At 43.7% G+C, this 8161-nt stretch overlaps 1 long non-coding RNA gene across 1 annotated transcript; it reads right to left on the bottom strand.

The window, feature by feature from the left end:
• Positions 1-287: 287 nt before the first annotated feature.
• Positions 288-4929, bottom strand: LOC134343679 (uncharacterized). The gene is made up of 3 exons (XR_010017317.1): positions 4633-4929; positions 1466-1536; positions 288-405 (listed from the first exon to the last, which is right to left on the bottom strand). It is a non-coding gene; the product is annotated as an uncharacterized LOC134343679 (long non-coding RNA).
• Positions 4930-8161: the final 3232 nt, after the last annotated feature.

The following is an 8161-nucleotide window of genomic DNA, read 5'->3' as shown; positions in this document are numbered from 1 at the left end:
AGTTACTAACCGCTAAGTGGGAGGAAACTGGAGCACCCGGAGGAAACCCACGCATTCCACGGACAGGACGTACAGACTCCTTACAGAGGATGCTGGAATTGAACTCTGAACTCCCCACCTCCTCCTCCCCCGAGCTGTAATAGCGTTGTGCTAACCACATTATGCCATTAACACAGGTTTATTGATGCTTATTAAAGAACCACGTTTTCAAATCAAGCCTGAAATAACGAAGACAGCGAAGACGATGGGTGAAAGAAGTGAATCAACACACTGAATTTGATTCAGAGGAAATGCCAATTTTTAATGAGTACAACATCGCCGAACAAATACACTAGATTGTAACAACTTATTTGCAATATTATCACCAGGCTCAGTTTGTGGAAGAAAGACTGATCATCGTTGCACCTGAGAAAATATGAGAAAGATAGGTCAACTATGTAGGTCATGACTTTAACCAAACTCTTCTCTCCACCCAAGCACAGAAACACTTCTAAATTACCAAGAATACAGAAGGCCATTGTTATTCAATATACCAAATAATATATCCGATGTCACACAATTTTTTTTGTCAGCTATGTTGCAATATAATATTTTTCTTTCATCACAATGCGCCCCTTCACAAGACTCAATTAGCAAAAACACCTCATCAAATCACACTTCTGTTACTAAGTCATTCCATTAAATGCTGGCAAATTCTTCGATTAAATATTAGCAATGTCCTTGATCCCCAGCTTTGACTGAATCATTGCAACCATTCTAAGAGGCATTGTGACTTATACCAACTCATTTCAGAGGTCTACTCTACAAGTTACCAACATCTTGGAGCTTACAATGGGACATTAACTGGATGCAGAGCCTGGCTAGCAGATGGAGTTCGATCCGGAATAGTGACAAGTTGTGAGGATAGACTGAGCAAACTCGGTCTTTTCTCTTTGAAGCGAAGGAGGATGAGAGGTGACTTGATAGAGGTGTATAAAATGATAAGAGGCGTATATAGAGTGGATATTTTACCCGGGGGGGGGGGGGCAGAGACTAATACAAGACAGCATAACTTTAAGTCCTTTAGAGGAAAGTACAGAGCAGGTGTCAGAGATAGTTTTTTTTATACACACACACACACACACACACACACACACACACACACACACACACACACACAGAGTAGTTGGTGTGTGGCATGCATTGCCAGGGGTGGTGGTAGAGGCAGATACATAGGGGACATTTAAGGGATTCTTAGATAGGCACATGGATGATAGAAACATGGAGGGTTATGTGGGAGGGAAGGGTTAAATTGATTTTGGAGTAGGTTAATGGGCCAGCATAACATCGTGGTTAGAAAAAGAAAATCCCAATTCTAGTGTTTCTTTAAATGCTATTGACTGTTTACTGTTAATCAACGAGGATAATCATTAGTGACAACTTAATCACTTAAGCATTGGTTTTCTCAGGTAAAATTGTCATTTACCTGTTCTACGGAAGACGCTGTCATGTAAAAATGTATTTTCTATCATGCCTTCCGCTTCGTTTCACCTGACGCTGAAAAACAGGCCACGGTTACATTTTAATAAAATTGAGGAGAAAACAGTTACTCTGTGTCCTGCTCTTTCACTTTCTCTACCAGGCAGTCATCAAGGTTCAAGATTCAAGTTTATTTATCACGTGTACACCGATACATTCAGTGAAATGCGTAACTTGTATTAACAACCAACACACAGGTGAGGATGCGCTGAGGGAAAGTGTCGCCACACCACACATTCCGGTGCCAACATAGCATGTCCACAAGGCTCAGGAGAACAACACAGAATACAACAAATAATTAAATAGCAACAGCAAAAAACAAGCCCCATTCCTCCCCCCTACCCTCAGTCCTTTAACCCAGGACAGGCCTCAGGCCTCCAGTGGACTTGTACTCAGGCCTGCAGATACCAGGCTTCAACCTCCCCGGTGGACTTGCAGAGATTTGTAGACTAGGCTACGGCCAATGGTCCTCAAATTCTGGCCTTCTGAGTCGCCCCTCAGACCTCAATCCTCGGCATTGATCCCAGGACATACCATACGTCTTGTACAACTGCCATCCTCTGGATCCTCAGTTCATTACTTTAGCAGATAATTTAATGGTATAGATTACAATAAAACTGTAGGCAGATAGAAAATTGTGTTCTAGTTTACACCATTCCCAAACACACTTTGCAAGGATACGTGTTGACATCCAGTGCTACTGGTATAATTAGACACTATAGTTTGGGACAGATGGAGAAGAGGAAGTGAACTGAGAGTGTGAGGAATGATGTATTCAGAATCAGAACCACTTGCTTGCATGGAATATAAATACTGACATATGGCCTATTTCCTTGTGGAGCGGCAAGGTAGCAGAACGCTATTCAACTCCCAACACTGTCTGTAAGGAGTCTGTACATTCTTCCGTAACCATGTGGGTTTCCTCTGGGTGCTCCTGTTTCCTCCCACATTTCAACAACGTACGGGTTATTGCAAGTTAATTAGTCACATGAGCGTAATTGGGTGGCACGAGCTCATTGGGCTAGAAGGGCCTGTTACTGTGCTGTGTCTCTAGATTAAAATAACAATGCCTGCAACCACAGTAAGACGAACACAAAATGCCACAGCAAAGTTTGTGTGACGCCAGTGTAATCGGTTTGCAATTCTGTACTTTCATTATGGTATGGGAGGTATTCAGTGCAATTAAAAGCCTAATGCAAAACAAAGTCACCCCATAGAGTTGTAGAGTACTACAGAACAGAAACAGGCCCTCCAGCCCAACTAGTCCATCCAAACTATATTCTACCCAGTCCCATCAATCTGCACCCTGACCTATCTATGTACCTATCCAAATTTCTCTTAAATGCTGAAATCAAAACAGCATCCATTACATGGACTGGCAGCTTGTTCTACACTCTCACAACTTTCTGAGTGAAGAAATTCTCCTTCCTGTTCACCTTTCACCCATGACCCCTTGTTGTATTCTCCCTCAACCTCATTTACCCCATCTATACCCCTCATAATTCTGCGTACCTCTATGAAATCTCCCCTCATTCTCCTACACTCTAGGGAATAAAGTCCTCACCTATTCAACCTTTCCCTGTAACTCAGGCCCACAAGTCCTGTTATGACAGAGTATTCAGAGTATAGCTAGAGACACAAGAAACAGCAGATGCTAAAATCCGGATCAAAAAAAACAAACTGCAGCGGGTCAAGCAGCAAACACAAATGAAGATCTCACCCATCCTAGACATTCTCTCTTCTCCACCACCCCCACCCCCCATCTCCCACTGGGCAGAAGATACAAAAAGCCTGAAAGCACATACCACCAGGCTCAAGGACTGCTTCAACCCCACAGTTTTAAATGGCTCCCTAGGAAGATAAAATGGACTCTTTACCTCACAATCTAATTTGTTATGATCTTCATCATCATGCACTGCACTTTCTCTGTAACTGTAACACTTTATTCTGCAATCTAATTGTTCTCTCTTGTGCTATCTCAAAGTACTGTTGTAATGAAATGACCTGTATGGATGACATGCAAGACAAAGTTTTTCACTGTACATGACAATAATTAAACCGATTTATTATTTGGAGCGCCACAGTAGAATAGCAGAGAACGTGACGCTATTGTGTGTAGGGTGTTGGAGTTCAGAGTTCAGTTCTGCCATCCCCTGAAAGCAAGTTTGTACGTTCCTTCCCAGGTGTGTGTGGATTTCCTCCTGGTACTCTGGATTCCTCCCACAATCCAAAGGTGTAGTGGTTGGTTGGGCATTGTAAATTGTACCGTGATTAAGCTAGGGTTCAATTGGTGGGTTGCTGGGTAGCGCGGCTCGTTGGGCTGGAAAGGACAGGACTGTTCCATGCTGTATCTCTGAATAAAATAAACTTATCAATTTTGAATTCTCTTCCACAGATGCTACCCGACCTGCTGAGTTCCTCCAGCAGTATAGTTTTTTTTATATAACCAGACTGGGGTGGAATGTGCTTCAGGTCATAACCCCTCAGACTCCAGCACTGTCTTGGGATGAGGGAACTGTCAAAATTCAAAGCAAATTTAAGTACAGATCATATACAATCCTGAGATTCATTTCCTTGTAGGTGTTCACCGTAAATACAATCATGCAGAATACAATCAATGAAAGACCACACATAACAAGACAGACAAACAACTAATGTGCAAAAGACAATAAACTGCAAATACAAAAAGTGAAAGCAAAATGACAATAATAATAATAAATAAGCAATAAATAACATGAAATGAAGAGCTGGTAAACTGTGGGGGTGGAAAGCTGAAATTCGCTAGCATGAGATACAGTCAAAGATGTACAAAAATCTGGCTCCTTTTTTGCCAATTGCATGTGACTCACAGATGCCAGAGTAACCTTAACACAAAAAAGACAGGCTGCCGTGTACTCTAAACGACTCAGAAAGGCAATTCCTCAATTAAAAGAGAACGTTAAACCGTGCTATCAACCAATAAGGATTGATAATAGGGTTGCTTTGGGAGAGGGTAGTGACTGGTTGCGCCAACCCTCAGCATGATTGATTTGGGCTAATATTGTCCCCTTTACCTAGCCTGGATAATGACCTTTGCCTGCCCACCCCGTGGGTAAAAGTATAAACTATACTAACCACTGGTGGCCGACGTTGCCGCTGGGAATGGACAGGTCCCGTCTGGGGAGGTGCTGGTATCACAGGGGGGCGCGCCGCCAGGGCTCGCCCTCGGCTGGTGTCCCGGGCCTGGTGGTTGGTTGCTGGCCCTGTGAGGGTTATCGGGCACTCTTCCGTCGGCCTTGCTGTTGTTGTCCATCGTGTTTGCCCACCCCTCCGACCTCTCCTCCCCTGTTCCCTCCTGGGCGAGCCGGGGTGACAGTGCCGCTCGGCCGCGTCAGCATCGCGCTCTGTGACCCGCGGTGATGCAACAGTCCGGTGTTACCTGGTCACCAGAGCCAGCTGCAAGGACACGACCGCCCGGACCCCGCCAGCGTCGGGAGCGCCTTCGGATCGGACTCGCAGATGCCCGGCCCGGGAAGCGCGCAAGAAGACATTCCAGCTCCTCATTGCGAGCGAACCACTGACCCCACCGTTGGCTCCTGTGTCCATGTTACAGCAGGGACATTGACTGAATGTATAACACCTTCAGTTTGCTTAGCAGCCCCGATGGGCCGAGTGGCCGAACTGCCTCGATTGTACAATCAGTGGCCACTTTATTAGATACACCTGCTGGTCAATGCAAATATTTAATCTGCCAATCACATGGCAGAAACTCAAATGCATAAAATCATGCAGACACGGTCAAGAAGTTCAATTAAAGGGAGTAAATCAAAAGCTCGTCCTGTCATGGTTATTGAGATTCTCTTAGTGTTGTTTAGAGTAGGGAAGATGGGTTGTGCAGTTAGATTTTCATGGATATCTGGGCATGTTGGGGTGGAGGGAAATGAAATTGTGGATGGCATTGCAAAGTCTTCCTTACAGAGCAGGCAAGTAGAAATTAGAGTTCCCCTAGGCAGAGCAGAATTGAGAAGTAGGATTAAAAAAGGTATAGAGAAGAAGTGGTAAGAGGATTGGAAAAATGAATTAAGGGGCAGGCATTATTTTTCTAGTCACCCACTAGTTAAAAAGGTCTCAGACTGTTACCTTTTAAGTCGAAGAGATATGGTGAAATTTACAAGACTTGGGTTGGGGCATTGTGGGCTAAACTATTATTTAAAGATAATAGGAAACCATCCTACTGGATTATGTGACTATGGTAGTCCAGAGACAGTCCAGCATGTTTTGCTGAGCTGTAATCGATACAAAATTGAAAGAAGCATGTTGTTCAAGAGGCTATCTGGCTTAAATTTATTTTGGTTTTCTATTAAATCTTTGTTTGGCCATCAAGAGATTCAACATCTGATTGAAGAGTCTATCATTCAGTTTATATGTGAGACTAGGTTGTATTCGAGAATTTGAGTTCCTTGAAGTTCTGTAATTAATTATACATCCTGCGGAGGGCTGTAATATGTGTAGATGCGTCTAAACAGCCGGAAATAGAAGAAGAAGAAGAAGAAGAAGAAGAATTTCAGTTGTTGTTCAGCCCAAACATCAGAATGGGGAAGAAGTGAGAGCTGAGTGACTTTCACCATGGAATGATTGTTGGTGCTAGATGGGGTGGCTTGAGTATCTCAGAAACTGCTGATCTCCTGGGATCTTCACACATGACAGTCTCTAGAGTTTAGAGAATGGTCCCAAAAACAAAAATAAAACCCAGTAGGTGGTAGTTCTGTGGGTGAAAATGTCATCTTAATGAGAGAGGTCAGAGGAGAATGACTGGATTGGTTCAAGGTGACAGCAGCTCTAATAATCACATATTACAATAGTGGTGTAGAAGAGCATCCCTGAATGCACCACATGCCAAACCCTGAAGTGAATGGGCTACAGCAGTACAAGAGCATGAATCTATACTCAGTGGCTACTTTAATAGGTACAGGAGGTGCCTAATAAAGTGGCCATTGACTGATGGTCTTCTGTTTGGAAAAAGTATAGAACAGACTACAGAACAAGACCACATTATTCTAACTACCACCACTGCAGGCAGATAAAATCATTATGGACACTACCTGCCCTGCAAACTGCTTTTTTCAAAAGCTCCTTTCCGGAAAGCACTATTAAACAAAAACTTCATGCCATCTTAAAAGTTTCTTCCCCCATCCAGTTAATGATTCTGGTTACACCCCCCCACACACACACACCCATCGATTACCTCAGTCACATCATTGTACTGTAAACAATTTCATAAAGTTGTTTACATTGTAAATAAATGCTGGTATTTTTGTATTTATGCAAATTTTATTTACACTTCTGTACCTCCAAATTTAGTTTCATATCTCTGAGGCCTCCGTTGGTCAGGGTCAACCATGGATATTGGAACCAAGCTGTATAGTTATGCAAGCCTGGGCAGTGCAATATGGAGAGCAAGCAGTTGCCCATGTAGCAAGCTTCCGCTTTCAATTCATCTGATGAACCCAAAGGAATAGCAGACTGGTAGAGTTTGGCACCAGCAGCATCACAGCTGTTGTCAGTCACCGCTGAACTTAATGTAGGAATGCCTTAGGGATTCCAGCTCCTGATTTTTCCCTCAGGGTTTGCTCCCGAAGCCTTCCTCATGGGTAGTTGTAGCTGCAAGGCAGCTGAGCTTTGAGATCAAATTATAATTCATATCATTCTTTATAATTGTTGAATGTTGTTTTTGTTGTATGTTGCACCAACACACCACAGCAAATTCTTAATAAATATAAATATATTGGTGAATAAAGTTGATTCTTGCTCCTAACTAACTTCCTGCACCAAATCCATATCCCACCATTCCCCATCTTTACGCATCAAAATGACTCTTAAACATTGCTATCATATCTGCCTCTACAACCACCCTGAGAGTGTGTTCCAAGCATCCAACTCTCTCTCTGAAAAAAATCTTACCTTCAGATGTTCCCCCATCAGGAAGATACCTGGCCCGTCTATGTAGCTCATCTAATTGAAGTATATCGTCAATGTTCACAAGTTACCAGAAGTCAACATACAGATGATGCTGAGAGGACCTCTTTCTTGATTTGGGAGGGTTACAGGTTGTTCAAGAGTCAAGGATTAGTTTGATCATGCAGTAGATTAAAAGGTTGGCACAATACATGGGCCGAAATACCCATTCTGTGCTATAATAAGAAAAAATGCAGAGAGATATAGGAAGGATGGGGTTAGAGGTAGGTTACCTGCGAAGAATAGAAATAAGAAGGATGTATGTGAGGCCAGAGTTCTGTACTCGGTGGCAGGTGTGGGATGTCCAGGAGACTCCCAGCCTCCTGGAAGGCCTCATCTGTGCCAGGTGCGTCAAGTTGTAGCTCCTAAGGGACCGCGTTAGAGAACTGGAGATGCAGCTCGATGACCTTCATCCGGTCAGGGAGAGTGAGGAGGTGATAGAGAGGAGCTATAGGCAGGTAGTCACACTGGGGCCTCGGGAGACAGATAAGTGGGTAACAGTCAGGAGAGGGAAGGGCAAGAGGCAGATACTAGAGAGTACCCCAGTGGCTGGCCCCCTTAACAATAAGTACTCCTGTTTGATTACTGTTGTAGGGACAGCCTACCTGGGGGAAGCAACAGTGGCCGTGCCTCTGCACAGAGTCTGGCC

The sequence above is a fragment of the Mobula hypostoma genome, chromosome 3 (assembly GCF_963921235.1).
Source record: "Mobula hypostoma chromosome 3, sMobHyp1.1, whole genome shotgun sequence".
Classification (NCBI taxonomy): Eukaryota; Metazoa; Chordata; class Chondrichthyes; order Myliobatiformes; family Myliobatidae; genus Mobula; species Mobula hypostoma.
Note: the sequence above shows the minus strand (reverse complement) of the source record. Positions and strands in the feature narration are given on the sequence as shown.